Genomic DNA, 23,394 nt, shown 5'->3' with positions numbered 1-23,394 from the left:
GAGCTAATTACACATAGATCATACGTGTATGATCTATGTTGTCAGGATTAAATGATTAATGCATAAAGTACTTAGCACAATGCTTGGTATATAGTAAGTGCTCAATAAATAGTATACTTTAAAAAAAAACTTTCAGATTCCAACTAAAGGAACAATGTTAGAGCTCATCTTTTCTTTATCTTGTTAACCAGGATATCATAAAAATAAAAATCTTTGTCATGCACCTTTGCTGTAATACAGAGACACTGTAGCTATCACATACTTGCATCTACTAGTCAAACAACTTATCCAAAAGGCCACATTCAGGGACACCGGGGTGGCTCAGCGGTTGAGCGTCTGCCTTCCGTTCAGGGTGTGATCCTGGAATTATGGATTGAGTCCCGCATCAGGCTCCTGCAGGGAGCCTGCCTGCTTTTGCCTCTCTCTCTATGTCTCTCATGAATAAATAAATAAACCTTTGGGGAAAAAAAAGCCATATTTTCAAGCCCACGAATCTGAACACAAGACACAGCTCCCTAATGGAGCCAGTAGGGCCAAAAGTATATTAAAATTTAATGTTTTTTCCAGCTCAACTCTACTGCCTGACCTGGCTCCCATTCCCCTCAACTATGAATGGCAGGATATCCATATTCATGAAAGTTCACATTATTGCCCTTCCTGTTGCCCCTTTACCTAATCCTGCTGTTTTCAGGGAAAGTGACAGAATCCAGGTGAAGTAATCCAGGCTTGCCTTGCAATAAATAATTTCAAGATGTTTGTGGCTAAAGGACAGTTTGTTTACACCCCATCCTGTTTACAAGGGGCCACACCTATCTCCTATATTTCTGACATGATTCCTCCATCTCTTATTCCAATGTGTGTCACCACAGTTTATGATGGTGCATACCACATCTCAGGGCTTCTAGTGGCCATAGTCAAGGATGAAGTGGGAACTTAATCTAGAACCAGAGGTATCTATGAGTCTGAAACACTGGAAGCCATTTTATGCTGTGGCTTTTCTGAATGTCACTTTAATGATCATCAGTATATTAGTATAAAAAATAACAATTTCTAACATCTATATTGCACTTTATAAAGTACTTCAAGGAATAATTTCTCTTTTGCTCCTCATTATAGTTCAATAGCTTCATTTGGGTGTGACATTGCTGAAAACCTTTTTAAAACTGTCTTTATCAAGCTAAAATATGTATTATTTCCTGATGTACACACAAAAATAACCTATGTCACATAATTTAGTTCACTCATACAAAAATGCTGAATGGCAGTTACTTTGTTCCAAAAGGCATTAAACAATAAGGTTCTTTTTTTTAGGGCAGATGATATTAACTTTAGTCCACAAATGAGGAAAGTCTTTGGAAGTTTAAATAATTTGCTCAAGAGCCATATAGTAAATAGCAGAAACAGGATTTAAAGCCTGGGTTATCTGACTCCAGATCTTCCAATTTTTTTTCTACCTTGACATTTGGAAGTGCCATTCAACTACCTTAACTAAAATGGTCGCCTTTCTTCCATGTCAAAAAATAGGCAGTGGCTAGTTGAATCTATCTTCTTAAAAGACATCTTTCAAATTACAGGATCCTAAGTCAAATTCTTTCACAAAAGGATCAATTTCCCTCCCTGGCAGCTAAATTCCGATGCCATTCTAAGAAACCTTTCTTTTTTTTTTTTTTACCTTATAAGTAAATAACCATAAAGCCTCATCCATCTCCAAAGATGTTAAGATATCCTGCAACAAACCAGAGCCCCACCCTCAATCTTGCAGCATTCTGTCACTCATCATCAAAGCATCTGGCCTCTGCTCACTGTCCCACTGCAGGAATTTTGCACAAACTGGAAATGTTACAATCTATAAAATTTTCGTTTTGCTCAATACCTACTTTAGTCCTCGCAAAGGACAGGACAACCACCTGGGAGAAATTCAGACAACACAGGCCAATTTTTACTTCAGTCAACAATAAGGAGATAGATAACCAGTTCCACAGGTGAAAGATTAGATACTATTTTCAACCTATCACCTTCTCTTACACATTCCTTTAAAAAATTTCAAGGTATAGTCCTCAACTCAATTCTAATTAACTGAGTTATTCACTTCATGAGTTACCTACTGTAATTAGCTTTTTTCTTCAAGGCTTACCAATCCCTTCTTCTAACCTAAATAGCACCCCTAAACTGCTAAAAATCATCATCATCATCCACAGCTATAGTGGTGAGAAGGCTGTCATTTGTGGTTTGGGACTCTAATAATTTCAACTTGAGATGAAGCCAAACAAAAAGAATAGCAGAACCAGGTTTTACTGGGGCCACATACAACCTAGTCTCAGCTCCAGCTGGATGGGGCTGCTAGATTGTATCAGCTTCCAGACTGCTTCCCAGACATACAAAGGAAGAATCCAAAATCCTGCATTACCTCCTCAAAATGGCCTCTCACCTTTCAAAAAAAATAGGTTTGGGAGCAACTAATCTTTTTTGAGCCTTCCTCAACCAACCCTGACTCCTGTATTTTCCTCTCTCATTTGATCTATTTTCTTTCCTAGCTCTCAGCCCAATTTCAACTTTTGTAAGTACCTGATTCCTTGCTTTGGCTCGGATCAGCATCGTCTTCAGCCATCTTTCTGAGTTTACCGACCTCAGGCTCCAGTTCTGCAGAATTAGTTTAAACTAGTCAAAATAGATTTGAACTGGTCAGAACTGATTTTTCTTTGTGAGAAAAGATTTTAACTGGTCATGAGCAAGTTCTAACCACTTTAAACCCATTTGGGCCAGTTCTATGTTGCTAATTCAAGAACGAACCACTGAAGGGATCAATTAGAATCAGGAATGAGATGAAGCAGCTTCAATCTGCTTCAAAGACCAGTGTGAGATACGAAAGGGACCTGATGCTAAGGACCATACCATTTGTGGTGGCGATGCTAGAGGGGGAATCAGAGAGGACTTAATAGTCTGCGAGGTAGGATCAAACCACTGTAGACCCCGGGGGAGGAGCTAAAAGAAATTGATGCTCAATGACGTAGGATCAAATTATTGGTGTGAGACAGAAGGGGAAAAGATGCTGATGTTCTCCAGACAGGATCAAACCACTGAGATCTATAGGAAGCAAAACAGGGATGTTATCCTATAAGGTGTCATCAAACCACTCCGGGGTAGGGTTAGAAAGAAGGAGAAAGCAAAGTAAGAACATAAAGGGCCTAGTAGAATTTGAGACAGGATCAGACTACTGTGAAGTGGCAGAAAGGAGATGCTAGTCTAAGAAGCAGGATCAAACCACTGTGGAAGGGAGGGGAGCAAAAAAGAAGCTGAAATTTCTTGAAGCAAATTTAGATTCCTTTTAGTAAAGTAAAAAAAGGGACATTATATTCTTTAAAATGGAATCAGACTCCGTTTACATAATAAATAAAGTACATTTGCATTTATTATCTCTTTTGCTCTTTACTCTGCCCTGAAGGTTGGGTCAAACCATCTTCCCCAAAAGGCCTCTGCAGTAATTTGCAGCTGCCCCTGATGGTTTCTAGGCAACAGTATATCTGCTGCCTGAAGAACCTTGCCCTTTTGACATTAACCCCTGGGTTTCTGGAAGGGAAACAATATGCACACATATGAAAACGATGGGGAGCAAATTGAAACAGTATCATCAAATGCTTGGTGGGGAAAACTGGGAGACAACCACACAGAGGTTCAAAACTTAAAGGAAGACAGCAAGTAGTTGGGAAATGCTGGTTATGTGGAGGAAGAAAAACTCACAAAAGCACAGTTCTGCAGACTTAAAAAAACATCAAGTCCAAGTGCCTACAAAATCTTTCAGTCCTCCTATGACATCCCTAACCAGTGGTGCTTTAATATCTTCCGTGAAAAAAATAGTAGTTTTAACTTCTTAGGGAATTTATAACATTTTGCTATAATTCTGATCCTTTTTAAAATTTTTGGGCCAAACTCACTCCCCCATAATTTCCACCCAGTATTCTAAGTTTTGTCTTCTAGAGTGGAGGTTATCAAAGTAGTGCTTGTTGGGCAGCCCTGGTGGCTCAGTGGTTTAGTGCTGCCTTCAGCCCAGGGTGTGATCCTGGAGACCCCAGATCGAGTCCCACGTCAGGCTCCCTGCATGGGGCCTGCTTCTCACTCTGCTTCTATCTCTGCCTCTCTCTCTCTATCTCTCTCTCTCTCTTTCTCTCTGTATCTCTCGTGAATAAATAAATAAAATCTTTACAAACAAACAAAAAACAAAGTAGGGCTTGCAAGCTATATCCAACCATCACCTATTTTGTGAAGAGTGTGAGCTAAGAATGGTTTTTACAGTTTAAAATGGTTGAAAAAAATCAAAAGAAAAATATTTTGTGACATATGAAAAATTATATGAAATTCAAATTTCAGACCATAAATAAAGTTTTATTGGAACACAGCCATATTCATTTATGTACATATTATCCATGGCTGCTTTCCTTACCATGGCAGAGTTGAGTAGCTACATCCAAGACACTGTGGCTCTCAGAGCCTAAAACATTTACTATCTGGCCCTTTACAGAATAAGCGTGCTGACTCCTGATCTATAGAAACAAAGAATCAGTTTTTAATAGGACTCTGCTTAAGTAAGAATGTAATGATAATGTTAGATATGAGAGAGAATGAAAAGACCTCACAAAGAATCCCAAATTCTCAAAGAGATGAAGGGGACTGGTACCAAAGTCTTCTGAGTCTATAAATAACTTTAAGCCACTTCTCATGGGCTTCAGGAGATAAGGAGATTTAGCCGATAAGAAATTGCTGGGAGTCTCCAAAAAGAATGGGAGAACAGTTTGAAGGGAAGGTTAAGATCAGACTGTGAAAGGCCTTTGAATGCCAAATACAGTTGCTTGACCATCCTGAAAGCAATGGAGGAGCCAGTATTCAGTTTCAGGTCAGGATACAGTTGAGCAACAGGGTAAAGGAAGAACTTGAGAAATATTATTCATGCTTCCAGACATCACTCTAGTTCTATTCCAGCTCTAGACAAGTTGTAGTGTCTGAGAAGTTCACAACCTTTTGGTCACTCAGGTTCAGAACCATCTCAATGCTGGTATCCTAATAGGAATATAATCTGATTTGAGACTAGGATACTACAGTAAATCAAAGATGTATTTTGAGTCAGTTTCAAAGGATTTCTCCCTTAGGAACATAAGAAAACTCCCATAACATCTTTATCTCATTCTTACTTTTCAGGACCCAACTAAACCCATATCTCTCCTAGCACTCTTGCCCTCCTCTGAACTCCTTTAGCACTTCTTTGTGCTACTCACATGAGCCTCACTCTACCCTGTCTAGTACTAAAAGTAACTCTTCATGAAAATGGTTTGTTTCTCCAGAAAGACCTCAGAAAAAAATGGATCCTAACTGATACCTCTCTATGTTCCCGTGGTATATGGTTGGTTGGTAAGGATATCGATCTAGTGGTCTAGTGGTCCCACAGTGTGTGGAGGACCCCATTTAAGGGAGCTCAGGTACTTTGGGAGCTATGTCAGCTCTTGCTACACATCCACCTTCCTAGACTCGATGACCTAAGAAGGGATGAGGCCTAGTGATATATTATAGTCAATCTTGGGCTTCAATGACCATACAAAGAGCTCTTTTTGGCCCTGATACCACAAGGACCCCAGGTTCCCATCATTCCTACCTTCATAGGCTCACAGCAAAAAGCCCTGGTCAGGAAGACAAAGCCCACAGTTCTGGCTGCCAGGCATCCAGTCCCATTTTCCATGGCCTCTGTTGATCCTGGACCCAGACTTCAGACTGGACTCAACCGATTCAAGATGAAAATAGGCCCTTGGCTGGGAAGGCTGGCTTTCCACAAAGTGCTCTTTCCCCCAAGGGCCAAAGCAAACGCCGCAGGCTGGCTGGGGCTAAAAGCCAGCCAGCCACTCCAGACCTCTGCTGGCCAGCACCAAAGAGGCCCAGAGTCAACAGTTCATGGACAGGTCTGCTATTCCATTCCTTCTTATACCTCCAACATCAGATTCCCTTCAATGAATCTAAACAACCAAATAGAACTAAAGTCAGCTGTAGCCTCTAAGAAAATGTCAAAGATCCCTCATGGGCCTCAATTGCCAAGAATTGGAAATTCAGTACAGCCTTTACCTTTACACCTCTCAGCCTCTCAAGAGTGTCCAAGCCCACAGGCCACCTTCTGGACCCTCTCTGTTTAAATTACTTTCCTATGCTCCCTCAGGGGAAAGGAAAAAAGTATATAGGAATAAACTATCAGTACCCACTATTCTTACTGGCTCACAGGTCAAACTGAGATTCAAAACAATTCAACCAATCATTTTTTCCTGAATTAAGTATCCAGACTCCTCTCATCATGATGGAGATGGGGCCAAGTCTCAGACACTGGCTAAAAGGGATATGAAGAGAGGTAGAGGAGTAAGGAGAAGGAAAAGGAGGGTAGGAGAGCCCAGGCAATAACATAGGAAAGTATTTTTTTAATCTAACATACAGCACTATCTTCTGAAAGAGTGATTTTTGACTAGAAACCACTACAAGCTAGAAAATGGCACTTGCTTTGAGAATGAAGTTTTCTTCTCTATGCACATAGAAATTACTCTCCTTTCTCAAGCTAGGGTAAGTAGATGCTGACTTTAAAAAACCCTGAGACCAGAAGAGATTACCAAAAAGGGAAGCATTCCTCCTCAGGGAAATTCAACATCTTACTCAAACTATTAGGTCAACATCCTCTTTGGTACCCAGGCCCCTTCTAGTAATAATTGCAGACATTTTATAATATAAATAAATACCATGTACACACACCAACTGTGTGTCTGGCAGTGTTCTATTCCCAAACTGTGTGCCAAGGCACACCAGGGTATCATAGCCAACTCAAAGGGGTACTATATTTTACTTTTTGAGAGAAACACAGTGACATCTGCCAGGCAGAGCATGAACTACTACTGTACTTAATTACTTAATGAACAGAATTTTAAATACTTCTTTTGGCTTGGGGATGCTGTGAAAACAATTACTGACCCAGGAAAGGCACAGTGAACCAAGAAACTTGGGGAGCTTCTGCTATATACATTACATGGATTATCTCATGCAATCCTCAAACTGTATGAAGTAGGTCTTGATATTATTTCCACTTTATGGATAAAGAAACTAAAGCTCCAACAGATGAATTAATTTGCCCAAGGCACCAGCTAAGTGATGACAAAGCAGAGTTGAGAACCTAGATGTGGCAGACTTCAGAGATTGCTTGTAAACCATTTGAAACACTTCCTTCCCATAATTAACTTTGCCTACTACTTTTATTGCTTATGCAGGCTGTGAAAAATGCCTTGATAGTACAAATGATCTTTGTGTCATAGAAATAGTATTACTATTCTGAAGTCCAAAATGTAGTCTGTAAACAATACACATAAGAGGCATAAGAAAAGGGACATCATTGATTTTTTTAAGGTTTTTCTTTTTTCTTTTTTTTGAGAGAGAGAGAATATGTGTGCAAGTGAGTGGGCACAGAGGGAGAGGGAGAAAGCGAATCTTAAGCAGACTCCACACCCAGAGTGGAGCCCAATGCAGAGCTTGATTTTATGACCCTGAGATCATGACCTGAGCCAAAATCAAGTCAGATGCTCAATCCACTGAGCTACACAGGCACCCCAAGGGATATCATTTAGAAAGCAAGAATTAAATTTTTTTTATTATTTATTCATGATAGTCATAGAGAGAGGAGAGACAGGCAGAGACACAGGCAGAGGGAGAAGCGGGCTCCATGCCAGGAGCCCGACGCGGGACTCGATCCCGGGACTCCGGGATCGTGCCCTGGGCCAAAGGCAGGCGCTAAACCGCTGAGCCACCCAGGGATCCCCAGAAAGCAAGAATTAAACAAAAAAGAAATATAACCTGAAAATGGGATGCCCTCAAGCTATTGAAGTGTTCAGTTGCTTATAAACTAATTTTTGGGAGACCTCCCATGCTTACTATAATCTTACTCTAAGTTTTACCTGTCCTGAACCACTAAGGTTCACTTTTGTATTACAGTGTGAGAAACAATGTTCACTACCTCACTGGGTATAAAAGAAGAGGCATCAGCCCTGGTTGCCACTTGTTTCCCTTTTGTAACTATAAGGGAAACCAGCCTAAGGATAAAGCCAACATACAGAAGAGGGCAGAGTCAAGAGAATCATAAAGAAAAGAAGCAAAATCATGACTAAACTATGCTTAAAGCCTGTCCTACCTCTATACTTTCCTGTTACATAAGCCAATAAGTCTCTGGTTTATTTCAGCCAGTTTAAGTTAGGTTTTCTGTACTTTGCAACCAAAATCATCTTGAGTAATAATTTTTCTCCCAGAGCACCTAGTACAGTGCTTAGTATATTCATCCATAAGAGCTCAGTGCAATGTCAGTTCTTCAATGAAGCTTGTTCTGAACCTCCAAACAGAATTTATTGTTCAATCTTTTGTGTACTCATAGCTCACTATACAGAACTTTACTGTGTAACACACCATATTGAATTATTTATTTACAGTTCTTCTTTACCTATTATCTCTTCTACTGTAAGATGAATCTGTGGTGGCTTACAAAATGCCAAACACATAGGAGACACTTGATAGGCATGTTTTGAGCTGAACTGAAACGCAGTCCTAAGCATTCAATCAAGGTTAGTTAAATCATCCTTTCTCTGGTAGGCAGAATGATGCCTGATAGGCCCTATTCTTATTGTAAACTGAGAGCTCATGCATCTGACTCACCCCAGCCCCAGACACATGCAGAAAAACTACAAATGGCAATACTTAGTCTGATGTCCAGCATCCAACACTTTGCACCAGACCTGGCAGAAGTCAATCAAGTGGTGGCTGGGACAAGCCATGGGCCCACTGAACCCAGCCCAGACATTAGCAGCACAGTAATGGCCGCCACAAATGCAACCAACTTTTCAAGCTGGGCAGCACAAAGGCATTTTCAGGAAGGAGTCAAAAATATGCTCATTTAGTTCTCTCCTCTCTGTCCCCTCTCCAAGTCTGCAATTACATAGGAAGTTAATTGTGTAGACTGGGGGCTTTGGTTCTTTCAACTGCCAATTCTTCTCTCTGTACAGTAGTTCACCCTTTTCTGAACTCCCAGAGTGCTTTACATATTCTTCCAGTATCACTTCACTTATTATCTTGATTATCTATATATGGATCTGTCTTTCCCACTACTCTGTGAGCTCTTTGAGGGTAAGAACTATGTTTTCTCTGCATCCCATGGACCTAGCATAGTGCCTAAAACAGAGTAGGTACTCAGAAAGTATTGGTTGAAATGAATTATTGCTGATTCTCTCTCTCAAAAGAATGGATTTGATTAATGGGTTAGATTTGATGCTATTTTGGTCCTAGATACCTCCTTGTGCAGTGGGAAAGTTTAGGAATTAAAGATGGTGACAGAAGACATGGATCGGAGCCTGTTGTGGCCAATTACTAGCCCTATATCTTTATATCCTATGTCCCTATATCCTTGTTCAAGTCCTGTAACCTCTCTGAACCTTAGTTTCTTTACCTTCACAATTAGGGCAAGCTTAGACATGCCTTACAATGTTGTAATAAAGAGAAAATATACTGTCTGAGACAGCACTTTGTGAATGTGATATGCTGTGAAAAAGTTGTTATTATATGATATAATTTAATCAAAAGAGGATATTTTTCATAATTATTTTTGCCTCGGGATACATGGCAGTTCCTTCAGAGAGCTTCAGAGATTGCTACTACATGTGTGCTGGATGTGCCCTGAGAGCTTTTTATGGCTATAGGCATCTTCTCCAAGCTCCCTATTAGATAATAAGCAGCTTTCAGCCTTCCTTAGCCATTCTTTCTCAGTGGTGTTCAAGGCTAGCAAACGTCAGTGGGGACAACCCAGATCTGGCTCTTACAATCAGCATTAGAATGGTATTCTTGAAGGTGAGAGGCCTTCCACATTCAATCACACTTTAGTTAATAATAACACCAATATCAATATATGTTTTCTGAGCACCTGCGGGCTGGATGGTAAGAAGAGCCATCTAAGAACAGGGATGGGGATGGGGAAAATGTCACCTCTGAACGCCAAACTAAAGCCTGCCAAATTGAACTACATGCTGCTCCTCATACATGTCTTGTGATTTTTCTACCTTTACATCTTTGCTCTTGTGCTACAAAGATCTGAAATGGCTTATTTCCACCCCTTCCTCAATGTCAAGTGATAACTATCCTTCAAGGCCTGGCTCAAATCCCATCTTTATGAATCTTTCCCCATATACCACCTCCCCCGCTTCACCTGCAAATTGTTTCTCCCTCTTTGCTATTCCTCCATAGCACCTGGGTTCTGGCACTTAGTACTTTTCTATTATCTGTCTCAGTTAGTATCTCTCCAATTTATCTTCTCCTCCTAGGCACTGCATTCATCATCTCTTACCTGAAATATTACAGTTGCATAGTAAGCAGTCTCCTTGCCACTGGTTTTTCCTTCAGTCTATATGCTATTACCAAATGCAGCTTTCTGAAATGCAGACCATTTCTCTGATTCAAAATTTCTTTTCTTTTCTGATTTAAAATATCTGATAGCAGGAGAAAAATCCAAATTCAGTAACATAATAGCTACTAAATACAGATCCATGAACTCATCAGAGTCATGGCAGGGAGAGGGAAAAGGAGAATAGATTGTTAAAAGTTTAGATTCCCAATGAGATACTGTTTCCTGAAAATCTGTAACTTTAAAGGCATTGAATTCAGCCAAGAATGGCAAATATGTTTCATCTCATAAATCAATTTAAATTGACTGTAAGTGGCCATTTGGAATACTGTGTTCAGAAAGATTCTAAGCCTTACTCAGGATTGCTGGGAAAGAACGTTATGTCTGATTAAAAATTTCTGCTATGGGGACGCCTGGTTGGCTCAGCAGTTGAGCTTCTACCTTTGGCTCAGGACGTAATACTGGAGTCCAGGATCAAGTCCCACATTGGGCTCCCTGCATGGAGCCTGCTTCTCCCTCTGCCTGTGTCCCTCATGTGTCTCTGTGTGTGTCTCTCATGAATAAATAAATAAAATATTTAAAAAAAATTTATGCCACGGGCATGGGAGGAGCTGATAGGATGATCATGCCAGACACCATACTTGCTGTAGACACACAGAGCAACAAGCCAGGCAACGTCCACCTCTGTCCATTTGTCTAGAATGTGTACCCCTGCCCCTACCTCCCATTCCTGATTCCCTAGAAAACTAATCATTGTCTGAGTTCAATTCAAATATCACCTAGTCTGGAAAACTCTGGCTGACTCACTTTTACATCATTTCTTCTCTCATCTGAGCTCTCATTACAATTTGGTCATAAGCAGAACTTACGATGTTTGCGACCTCAAACCTTTTTTTTTAATGAAGGAGAATATAAATAAACTGGTTTTTTCAATATTGAATTACTTTGTAAACCTTTGTGCATATCTATTAGACCTATTGGACTTTGGCCTACTACAAGTAAATGACCATAGATGATTTATCTTTTTATTCCAAGCCTCTGCCTCAGTACCTGGTGTCCACAGGGTACTCAGTAAATATGTGTTGAACTAAGCAGATTCTATTTGGGAAAAGTGAGAAGAGGAGGAAGCAAGAGACCTGGTAACTACATCAAACATATCATCCTTCCTTGGAGAGCCATGGAGACAGGGTCAGGTCCATGGGTGAAAGTAAACACTTCTAAATGAAAGAATACAAAGCACTGACAGGAATGCAAAATGAAATAGGTGCAAAGATGTCTCCTTTCCTCCATGATGCATTCTTGGACTAATTTAGCCCTCAGTGGTCTCCTGCTAGTCCCAACAGTGTTTATTGTCATATCTCACAATTTGGTATCTGCTTGTCTCAGATAGGTGAGTCTTGCCTTTAGTGCTAGACTGCTCCTAGAAAGCAGGAATTCGGGCTGAATGTTTTCATATCTCCAGTACAAGTCTAAGTACATGTTAGTATTCAAAATAGGCTTGCTTTATTGAATGATACTTGATTTATTGAATGATTTATTGAATGTTATTTGTGGTTTAATTGGTCAGGTATTCATGTAATACTCGGCCCAGTTGTTATTGCCCTCCAAAACCAGAGAGGAAAATGTTCAGGAAAACTCCTGTTCATTTAAAAGCCAAATTCTTCTACCTCCATATTAATCTGCCCAGAGCTTACTTCTCCAGACTGACAATGTCTTACTTTTTCCCTGTAGTTGGAGAGTAAGACTAATTTATATGTGTAGCATGGTGTACAGCAGGAAAAGTTGTGGATTTAGGCTTAGATGACTTGAACTTTTCCTCAGACTGTCAACAACTTGCTGTATGGCCTTGGGCAAGATTCCTCTCCTCAGTCTTACCAACTATTAAATGAGGGAGAAAGACAAGCAGGTCTCTAAATGCCTTTTCTGCTCTAATTCAATTGCTCTATTAAGACAAGTGTGTTTACAATGAGGAACATGAATGGGGGAATTAAAAAGTTTCTACCCCTAGGCTTTTTAGATTTTATTTATTTCTTAATCCAGCAGAATTTTAAAAATATCTACTATGTGCCAAGGACAGTCTAGAGACTGAAAATATAGCATGGGACAGAAGAAAAATCCTTGTTCTCAAGCAACTAATATTCTAGGAGAGATAGATCATTATCAAGTAAGCAAAATCATAATATGTCAATGAATGCAATAAGAAATAAAGTAAAGCAAGAAGGAGAGTACAAGTGTATATCATTAATAGTTTACATAGAAAACTAAAGAAAGGCCTCTTTTTACATAGTAACATTTGTTTAAGACATGAAGGAAGTGAAGGGGCCAGCCATATATCTGGGCAAAGATAATCCGGGCATAGGGAACAGAAAATATAGAATAGAAAAATCCATTTTTCTCTGAGAAATAACTATACTGGATGCATGCAAGAAACTACAAGGAAGCTCTTTGGCTAGAGCAGAGCAAACAAAGGGAGAATAATAAGAGAGGAAGTCAGAGAAGTAACAGGCAGTATGAGGGCATGAAAGGATCATGTGGCCATTGTTAAGACTTTGGATTTTACTCTGGGTGAGATTGGGAACCACTGCAAGGTTTTTTTTTTGTTTTTTTTGTTTTTTTTTTTTATTGGTGTTCAATTTACTAACATACAGAATAACCCCCAGTGCCCGTCACCCATTCACTCCCACCCCCCGCCCTCCTCCCCTTCCAACACCCCTAGTTCGTTTCCCAGAGTTAGCAGTCTTTACGTTCTGTCTCCCTTTCTGATATTTCCCACACATTTCTTCCCCCTTCCCTTATATTCCCTTTCACTATTATTTATATTCCCCAAATGAATGAGAACATATAATGTTTGTCCTTCTCCGACTGGCTTACTTCACTCAGCATAATACCCTCCAGTTCCATCCACGTTGAAGCAAATGGTGGGTATTTGTCATTTCTAATAGCTGAGTAATATTCCATTGTATACATAAACCACATCTTCTTTATCCATTCATCTTTCGTTGGACACCGAGGTTCCTTCCACAGTTTGGCTATCGTGGCCATTGCTGCTATAAACATCGGGGTGCAGGTGTCCCGGCGTTTCATTGCATCTGTATCTTTGGTGTAAATCCCCAGCAGTGCAATTGCTGGGTCGTAGGGCAGGTATATTTTTAACTGTTTGAGGAACCTCCACACAATTTTCCAGAGTGGCTGCACCAGTTCACATTCCCACCAACAGTGTATGAGGGTTCCCTTTTCTCCACATCCTCTCCAACATTTGTTGTTTCCTGCCTTGTTAATTTTCCCCATTCTCACTGATGTGAGGTGGTATCTCATTGTGGTTTTGATTTGTATTTCCCTGATGGCAAGTGATGCAGAGCATTTTCTCATGTGCATGTTGGCCATGTCTATGTCTTCCTCTGTGAGATTTCTGTTCATGTCTTTTGCCCATTTCATGATTGGATTGTTTGTTTCTTTGGTGTTGAGTTTAAGAAGTTCTTTATAGATCTTGGAAACTAGCCCTTTATCTGATATGTCATTTGCAAATATCTTCTCCCATTCTGTAGGTTGTCTTTGAGTTTTTTTTTTTTGTCTTTGAGTTTTGTTGACTGTATCCTTTGCTGTGCAAAAGCTTCTTATCTTGATGAATTTCCAATAGTTCATTTTTGCTTTTGTTTCTTTTGCCTTCGTGGATGTATCTTGCAAGAAGTTACTATGGCCGAGTTCAAAAAGGGTGTTGCCTGTGTTCTTCTCTAGGATTTTGATGGAATCTTGTCTCACATTTAGATCTTTCATCCATTTTGAGTTTATCTTTGTGTATGGTGAAAGAGAGTGGTCTAGTTTCATTCTTCTGCATGTGGATGTCCAATTTTCCCAGCACCATTTATTGAAGAGACTGTCTTTCTTCCAATGGATAGTCTTTCCTCCTTTATCGAATATTAGTTGCCCATAAAGTTCAGGGTCCACTTCTGGATTCTCTATTCTGTTCCACTGATCTATGTGTCTGTTTTTGTGCCAGTACCACACTGTCTTGATGACCACAGCTTTGTAGTACAACCTGAAATCTGGCATTGTGATGCCCCCAGCTACGGTTTTCTTTTTTAAAATTCCCCTGGCTATTCGGGGTCTTTTCTGATTCCACACAAATCTTAAAATAATTTGTTCTAACTCTCTGAAGAAAGTCCATGGTATTTTGATACGGATTGCATTAAACGTGTATATTGCCCTGGGTAACATTGACATTTTCACAATATTAATTCTGCCAATCCATGAGCATGGAATATTTTTCCATCTCTTTGTGTCTTCCTCAATTTCTTTCAGAAGTGTTCTATAGTTTTGAGGGTATAGATCCTTTACATCTTTGGTGAGGTTTATTCCTAGGTATCTTATGCTTTTGGGTGCAATTGTAAATGGGATTGACTCCTTAATTTCTCTTTCTTCAGTCTCATTGTTAGTGTATAGAAATGCCGCTGACTTCTGGGCATTGATTTTGTATCCTGCCACGCTACCGAATTGCTGTATGAGTTCTAGCAATCTTGGGGTGGAGACCTTTGGGTTTTCTATGTAGAGTATCATGTCATCGGCGAAGAGGGAGAGTTTGACTTCTTCTTTGCCAATTTGAATGCCTTTAATGTCTTTTTGTTGTCTGATTGCTGAGGCTAGGACTTCCAGTACTATGTTGAACAGCAGTGGTGAGAGTGGACATCCCTGTCTTGTTCCTGATCTTAGGGGAAAGGCTCCCAGTGCTTCCCCATTGAGAATGATATTTGCTGTGGGCTTTTCATAGATGGCTTTTAAGATGTCGAGGAATGTTCCCTCTATCCCTACACTCTGAAGAGTTTTGATCAGGAATGGATGCTGTATTTTGTCAAATGCTTTTTCTGCATCTAATGAGAGGATCATATGGTTCTTGGTTTTTCTCTTGCTGATATGATGAATCACATTGATTGTTTTACGGGTGTTGAACCAGCCTTGTGTCCCAGGGATAAAACCTACTTGGTCATGGTGAATAATTTTCTTAATATACTGTTGGATCCTATTGGCCAGTATCTTGTTGAGAATTTTTGCATCCATGTTCATCAGGGATATTGGTCTGTAATTCTCCTTTTTGGTGGGGTCTTTGTCTGGTTTTGGAATTAAGGTGATGCTGGCCTCATAGAACGAATTTGGAAGTACTCCATCTCTTTCTATCTTTCCAAACAGCTTTAGGAGAATAGGTATGATTTCTTCTTTAAATGTTTGATAGAATTCCCCTGGGAAGCCATCTGGCCCTGGACTCTTGTGTCTTGGGAGGTTTTTGATGACTGCTTCAATTTCCTCCCTGGTTATTGGCCTGTTCAGGTTTTCTATTTCTTCCTGTTCCAGTTTTGGTAGTTTGTGGCTTTCCAGGAATGCGTCCATTTCTTCTAGATTGCCTAATTTATTGGCGTATAGCTGTTCATAATATGTTTTTAAAATCGTTTGTATTTCCTTGGTGTTGGTAGTGATCTCTCCTTTCTCATTCATGATTTTATTAATTTGAGTCTTCTCTCTCTTCTTTTTAATAAGGCTGGCTAATGGTTTATCTATCTTATTAATTCTTTCGAAGAACCAACTCCTGGTTTTGTTGATCTGTTCCACAGTTCTTCTGGTCTCGATTTCGTTGAGTTCTGCTCGAATCTTTATTAACTCCCTTCTTCTCTTGGGTGTAGGATCTATTTGCTGTTTTTTCTCTAGCTCCTTTATGTGTAAGGTTAGCTTTTGTATTTGAGTTCTTTCCAGTTTTGGAATGGATGCTTGTATTGCGATGTATTTCCCCCTTAGGACTGCTTTTGCTGCATCCCAAAGATTTTGAACGGTTGTATCTTCATTCTCATTAGTTTCCATGAATCTTTTAAATTCTTCCTTAATTTCCTGGTTGACCCTTTTATCTTTTAGCAGGATGGTCCTTAACCTCCACGTGTTTGAGGTCCTTCCAAACTTCTTGTTGTGATTTAGTTCTAATTTCAAGGCATTATGGTCTGAGAAGATGCAGGGGACAATCCCAATCTTTTGGTATCGGTTCAGACCCGATTTGTGACCCAGTATGTGGTCTATTCTGGAGAAAGTTCCATGTGCACTTGAGAAGAATGTGTATTCAGTTGAGTTTGGATGTAAAGTTCTGTAGATATCTGTGAAATCCATCTGGTCCAGTGTATCATTTAAAGCTCTCGTTTCTTTGGAGATGTTGTGCTTAGAAGACCTCTCGAGTATAGAAAGAGCTAGATTGAAGTCACCAAGTATAAGTGTATTATTATCTAAGTATTTCTTCACTTTGGTTAATAATTGATTGATATATTTGGCAGCTCCCACATTCGGGGCATATATATTGAGGATTGTTAAGTCCTCTTGTTGAATAGATCCTTTAAGTATGATATAGTGTCCCTCTTCATCTCTCACTACAGTCTTTGGGGTAAATTTTAGTTTATCTGATATAAGGATGGCTACCCCTGCTTTCTTTTGAGGACCATTCGAATGGTAAATGGTTCTCCAACCTTTTATTTTCAGGCTGTAGGTGTCCTTCTGTCTAAAATGAGTCTCTTGTAGACAGCAAATAGATGGGTCCTGCTTTTTTATCCAGTCTGAAACCCTTCGCCTTTTGATGGGGTCATTAAGCCCGTTCACATTCAGAGTTACTATTGAGAGATATGAGTTTAGTGTCATCATGTTATCTATTCAGTCCTTGTTTTTGTGGACTGTTCCACTGAACTTCTACTTAAAGGGGAATTTTAAGAGTCCCCCTTAAAATTTCTTGCAGAGCTGGTTTGGAGGTCACATATTCTTTTAGTTGCTGCCTGTCTTGGAAGCTCTTTATCTCTCCTTCCATTTTGAATGAGAGCCTTGCTGGATAAAGTATTCTTGGTTGCATGTTCTTTTCATTTAGGACCCTGAATATATCCTGCCAGCCCTTTCTGGCCTGCCAGGTCTCTGTGGAGAGGTCTGCTGTTACCCTAATACTCCTCCCCATAAAAGTCAGGGATTTCTTGTCTCTTGCTGCTTTAAGGATCATCTCTTTATCTTTGGAATTTGCAAGCTTCACTATTAAATGTCGAGGTGTTGAACGGTTTTTATTGATTTTAGGGGGGGAATCTCTCTATTTCCTGGATCTGAATGCCTGTTTCCCTTCCCAGATTAGGAAAGTTTTCAGCTAGAATTTGTTCAAATACATATTCTGGCCCTCTGTCCCTTTCGGCGCCCTCGGGAACCCCAATTAAACGTAGGTTTTTCTTTCTCAGGCTGTCGTTTATTTCCCTTAATCTATCCTCATGGTCTTTTAATTGTTTGTCTCTTTTTTCCTCAGTTTCCCTCTTTGCTATCAACTTGTCTTCTATGTCACTCACTGGTTCTTCCACCTCGTTAACCCTCGTCGTTAGGACTTCTAGTTTGGATTGCATCTCATTCAATTGATTTTTAATTTCTGCCTGATTAGCTCTAAATTCTGCAGTCATGAAGTCTCTTGAGTCCTTTATACTTTTTTCTAGAGCCACCAGTAGCTGTATAATAGTGCTTCTGAATTGGCTTTCTGACATTGAATTGTAATCCAGATTTTGTAACTCTGTGGGAGAGAGGACTGTTTCTGATTCTTTCTTTTGAGGTGAGGTTTTCCTTCTAGTCATTTTGCTCAGTGCAGAGTGCACTGCAAGGTTTTGAACACAGGAAGTGTTATGATCTGACTCGTATCTTAAAAGAACATTCTAGCTTCTATATTGAGAATAGACTATAGGAGGGGTAGTAAAAGTTGAAGCAGGGACAAGTCAGAAGGCTTTTTATAAGTGATAATGGCTTATTGGAGGAACAAAAACATCTATACATCAAACAATCAGAGATTTAAACAAGAACAATAAAATGACTACACAGAAATTAATATACAGTTTAAGTACTATGGTGAACGGGCAGTGGAGGGACTGCATGAAAATGGAATTACTATAGAGGAAGTTAAAGTTCAAGCTAGGTCTTAAAAGATGAAAAGGTGAGATCTATCAAATGAGAATAAGAAGCCAAGCACTACCAACTCCACAGGATTCATGTGAAACTCATCCAAAAGCTTCAACTGAAGAGAATTACATAAAACAGGATGTAGCCTACAGAGGTGAGGAATTGTCACCTCTGCTCCTTGACCTGACTATCCCCTACTTCTCATGAGTAACCAAGAGAGGAGACCGGTAACTCTGTAATTTTATACAGCCAGGAATACACAAATTCCACTGAGAAATTAACCATCAACTAAAAAGATATGCATATATGGTAGTCTTTATGAGTTGCTCTATTCCCATGGGTAGGGAAGCCCTGTGTTGTTAACTAAAGCCCAGCAGTTCTGTAGCATTTGGGTCTGAGAGCCAAAGCTATACTAGTGGAAAATATTATCTACAGTCAGGTTTGGCCCTGTTGGAAAGGACCAATGTTTGATGACCAGCACCACAGAAGCTACTCCAATCCCCAAGCTAAAGGATTCCTCTTTCTTGTTCAGAATATCATCAATGCCATACACTACATACGGGTCTTTCCCTTTGTTCCTTCCACATCCCTGTAATACTCATATGACTCAGGAAACCTCTACAAATTCTTAAATAAGCTGTGAGGAGGGGTTTCCAGTGCTGTTACCAAGCAATCAGTCACAGAGTATTTGATCTAGCAGGTACCTCAGATACCATGTAGTCTAGAGACTGACTCTGTTGAAGCACAAAGGTGACCAATAAACCTGACTGCTTTTATCCACTCATCTCCACTTCAATAGGCTCTGACAGGACTCTCCACACCCATAGTGTAACATAGCACAGAGTTTAAAAGCCACTCATCTACCCCACCATATATCCTCATTCATAGATGGTACTAGGGTCCAGAGAGAGGAAAAATGTCCAGTCACAAACCGAGTTCACAGTAGAGGTAGCTTAAACCCAGTTTTCCTAACTCTCTGCCCCAGGCCATTTCTGCTATAATGAAGCTACCTTGTTTCATCTAGGTTTGCATATTCACTTTTCTCAGATGACCATCATTTATACCTATGAGTCCTGGATGTGCCCACAACTCAGACATCATTTGAATTCTCTCATCACGTTTCAACTTGGATACCTTTTAAGGAACGTTTCCATGCTGGGAAACCTCACCTGAGACATCAAGTTACTCTTTCTTTTTTTATGACTCACTATATCACCAGGCTCAAAACTCTGGAGTTTTTCTGCCTCCCCCTTATCCTTTATTCCTTCAGTTTTTCCTACTCTTATCATGTCATTCTGATTCTCAAACCCTATCTTAAATTATAATCCTCACACACATAATCTATCCCTCCTTCCTGTTTTACTTTTCGCCTTAGCATTTAATACCATCTAATATATGTTTTACTTACTTAATCATGTTTGTCAATCCCTCCTTCCAAATGATAAATGAATGAATGCATGCATTGATTATAGATCATTTAGCAGTGTGTTTGGCACATAGCATATGCCAAGCCTCTTCCTCCAATATTAAGGTCCTATGACTAGTAAACAGTGTTCTGAAGGTTAAATGACCACCTTATTAAAATATGTTGTTTCCAAGTATAAAGAACACTGTATTGCAGGGTGGGTTACCTGGGATCCATCATTCATTTATTCTTCCCTTCATTCATTCAATCAGTCAAGAAATATCTATAAGCATTCATTATGTGCCATGCCTTGTGCTACGTGCTAGGGACATAGTGGAGGTTAAAATTGGCATAGTTCTTGATCTTATGGCACTCATAATCTACCAAATGAGATAGACAAGTAAACAGATAATTACAATATAATATAATAACAGCTATATTAATAAGCAAGCCTGGAGTGCCATAGGAATTCAGTGAAGAAGTATCCTGAGTGTGGAAAGAGGTGAGGGGAAGGCTCCTAGAGAAAGAAATATCAGAATTAGGGGTTGAAAAATAAGCAGGGGTTTACCAAGTGAAGAGGAGTGGGGTAATAGAGTATGGCAGGTGGAGGAAATAGCATGTGCACAGACTGGAGGCAGAATCTTCAAAGACCTGAAAAATTTCAAAGCTATTAAAGGATAGAATGCAAGGAATGCATTTCTTCCAAGAATGGGAAGAAAGAAAGAGATAATGGACAGCTAAATGATAAAGAGTATACAGCACTATGTAGGCCAGATTCAAGAGCTTGTTCTTTATCTTAAGAGCAATTAGAAAGGGTTTTATAGAAAATGGTTTTAGAAAGACCATTCTGATTCCTATCTGGAAAATGAACTGAAGGGCTTGAGCTGTAGTGGTGACAAAGACAAGGGAGAGAAAATGGACTGATCAAGGATGAGGTAAAGAAGAAAATAATTCAGGCTTGGCAGTTGACTGGAAATAGAAAGGAGTCAAGGATGCTACCCAAGATTTTTCAATTCTCAGCCTGGCACTATCACTTAATAACTATTGGCTCTCGGTTATCACTTCAGTCTTCTGAGCCTCAGTCTCTTTGTGTGTTAGATGAATATAGTAAGTCCTGCTGTACTTGCCTCCACCTTATTAAGGAGACTCGAATGAAGTAATGGCTGTGAATACTCTTTCCAGGCTACAAAGAGCTTTGAAACAGGAGGCCTGAGGATAACTTATGGGTTTAGGCTCACTGCAAATGCAAGTATATGATCAACAGGTAATAAAATTCCTAGTCCAATTACTTTCCCAGATTTTCTTTCTTTTTGTTTTGTTTTATTTAAAATGCCTCATACAAGAGCTCTTATTTTAAAAAAGTTATTTTACTCTACTCTCAGGAGGATATGAGCCCTGAGGTCTCACAGCATTGCTGGGCTGCTGCCAAAGCAACCATACTATTATGCAGGCCTTCTCATGAGCAATACAGTGTTGTTCATCTGGCTAGTGGCTACCATACTAGACAGCACATGTCTAGGTCTCAATAAGCCAGTATGTCAAATATAAGAGTGCCAGAGCACAGGTAGAACCAAAGTGACTTCTGATGCCAGGGCAGAGACTGTTTTCTGTATTCTCTGATACCTCCTTCCAGGTATGCAGCCCAAGTACGACTCTCACCCAAAGGGAAAAAGAGGATTGGAGAAACCAAAGCTAGGCCAAGGCCCTGACAATCCATGCAGCCAATGAAGGCAGTTTTTGGATAGAATTAGCACCAGTCCAAGACATAATGGTAAGAGGCAATAAAATTTGTCTTGGGCACCCTCCTTCTTCTTGGCACCTTATGTGTCACTCCTAACCCCAACATCTTATATCCCATTATCACAAGACTTTGCTTCCAGTTGGCTGTCAACATCTTGAGAAGGTTTTAGGGCATACCCACTTGCATATTAGGTTATGCTACTGCTTATACCACCATTTTTCCTTTTGTCCCATCACTGTCTAAAGTCTTGGGGACTTTCCCATACCTTGCCATTTTACCAACATCATAGGACAAGGGGAAAGGAAATAAGAGCAGTTAGTTTAGTTCCCTCAGTCCGAGGGAGGTAATACTCTTACCATCCCTTCATTTCCCCTCACACATTCATCAATGTCCCCTACACCTTGTTCTTACTCCATATATGTGAGCAGCAGGTATTCATAGTTCCACTTTAAATGGAAGAAGTTGAGGTCTCTTGCCTCCCAGCCCACTACATTCTCTATCCAGGGGAATATGCTTCCTCATCAGGAGATGAATTCTTCCTGTTGGAAGCCAGTCAAAGAAATGCAACAAGTTGCAAGCAGGGATCCACCCAACAGGGACCTGTTCCATGAACCCTTCTACCTCACCCCCAACCCCAACCCCAGAGACCCAATTTCAGGCCTGAAAAATGCAAGCACTGGCCATGTACTGGTTATGTACTGGGGGGAAGGGGTACATAACCCTGGTCCCCTCTTTCTCTTCCCCTCCAGATCCCTGGAGCTTGAGCCTTGGAAAAGCCATGCATTACAGGGAGGGGGCCACCCCATGACAGCTGCAAGCTGACTATTCCAGAGAACATTGAGATGGCAGGAATATTTTCCAGTTGAAATCAACACAATTCCCTTTGCATTTGAGTCTCCGGAACATTCATGATGAAAATCTGGACAGCATGACATGGTATGAACTCTGAAAGTAAGGCTAATGCTACTCTGGTTGGTGTTGCCTTTGGCTCATACTGAAGACCCAGTCAGAGTCCTGGAAAGGTCTATCCAAAGCAGCTTCAGCTGAAGACCCTGTGCCATCTATATTTTAAAGGCTCTGTCACTATGTGTAGTGGTGATTTGATCTCTCAATGATTGGCTTTTTGTAGTGTCTAAGGAAGATCTGGATTTATGAGCCTCACCACTTGAGTTAGCCCACGGAAGGGCAGTCCCTGGTTTGCATCTTTGTTCCAGCTGCCAGGGCTAAAAGAGAGAATGGCAAAAAGGAAACATGGCAGGTTTCAGGCAAAGGTGATGTATTTTCATGCAGAGTATCACTAGCATCAGACAGACAGGGGGTACAGGGCTATGAGTCTACTGAGGCCTGTCAATACATTCAAGGGAAGCAGTATGGTTTTGAGGGAGGGGCCCTGGACAAGAAATGAAGAGAAATTTGGTTTCTTGGTCTTCTGTTCCTTCTCTGCCCCATGCTGGGCCTTGTCTGAGATCTGAGAGAGCTTTTAGTACACTCATAAAAATGACCACCACAGCCCCAACAATGCAAGTGAGAGCATAGAATGTTGCCTATAAGGCAGAATAAGTAAGCTATACTACTCATTGGCTGAATGACAAGCTACTTTCCCCTCTCTGGTCTTCAACTTCATCCCATTAAATTATAATAAGACTGCCCACCTTACAAGGCCTAATAAGAATGAACTGAGATAATGGGTATGAATGAACTTTAGAGGCTACACACTATGAAGCTTGTAGCCAGGGTCTCTGGAAGGGATTGTGTGATGCAACTGGCATAGTAACATGTATAAGTAATTTCCCTGAGCCTGGGACTTTGTGAAAGGAACAGTTAAATACCCCCTAAACTCTGGGCCCCTGGCTCATAATACATAGAAATCTG

General features: G+C 40.3%; 2 long non-coding RNA genes across 6 annotated transcripts in view; one reads left to right on the top strand and one right to left on the bottom strand.

Annotated features, from left to right (window-relative positions):
- Positions 1-2,843, bottom strand: part of LOC144307662 (uncharacterized) — a 251,529-nt gene extending 248,686 nt beyond the window's left edge. For all 4 annotated transcript variants that reach the window (XR_013374438.1, XR_013374440.1, XR_013374437.1 and 1 more), the window contains exon 1: positions 2,566-2,843. This is a non-coding gene — a long non-coding RNA (uncharacterized LOC144307662). The remainder of the gene's footprint in view (positions 1-2,565) is intronic.
- LOC144307663 (uncharacterized) overlaps positions 1-23,394 on the top strand; it is a 29,024-nt gene that overhangs the window by 1,627 nt on the left and 4,003 nt on the right. For both annotated transcript variants that reach the window (XR_013374441.1, XR_013374442.1), the window contains exons 2-3: positions 21,415-21,552; positions 22,272-22,458. This is a non-coding gene — a long non-coding RNA (uncharacterized LOC144307663). The remainder of the gene's footprint in view (positions 1-21,414; positions 21,553-22,271; positions 22,459-23,394) is intronic.

This window comes from Canis aureus, chromosome X, assembly GCF_053574225.1.
Source record: "Canis aureus isolate CA01 chromosome X, VMU_Caureus_v.1.0, whole genome shotgun sequence".
In the NCBI taxonomy this organism is placed as follows: domain Eukaryota; kingdom Metazoa; phylum Chordata; class Mammalia; order Carnivora; family Canidae; genus Canis; species Canis aureus.
Note: the sequence above shows the minus strand (reverse complement) of the source record. Positions and strands in the feature narration are given on the sequence as shown.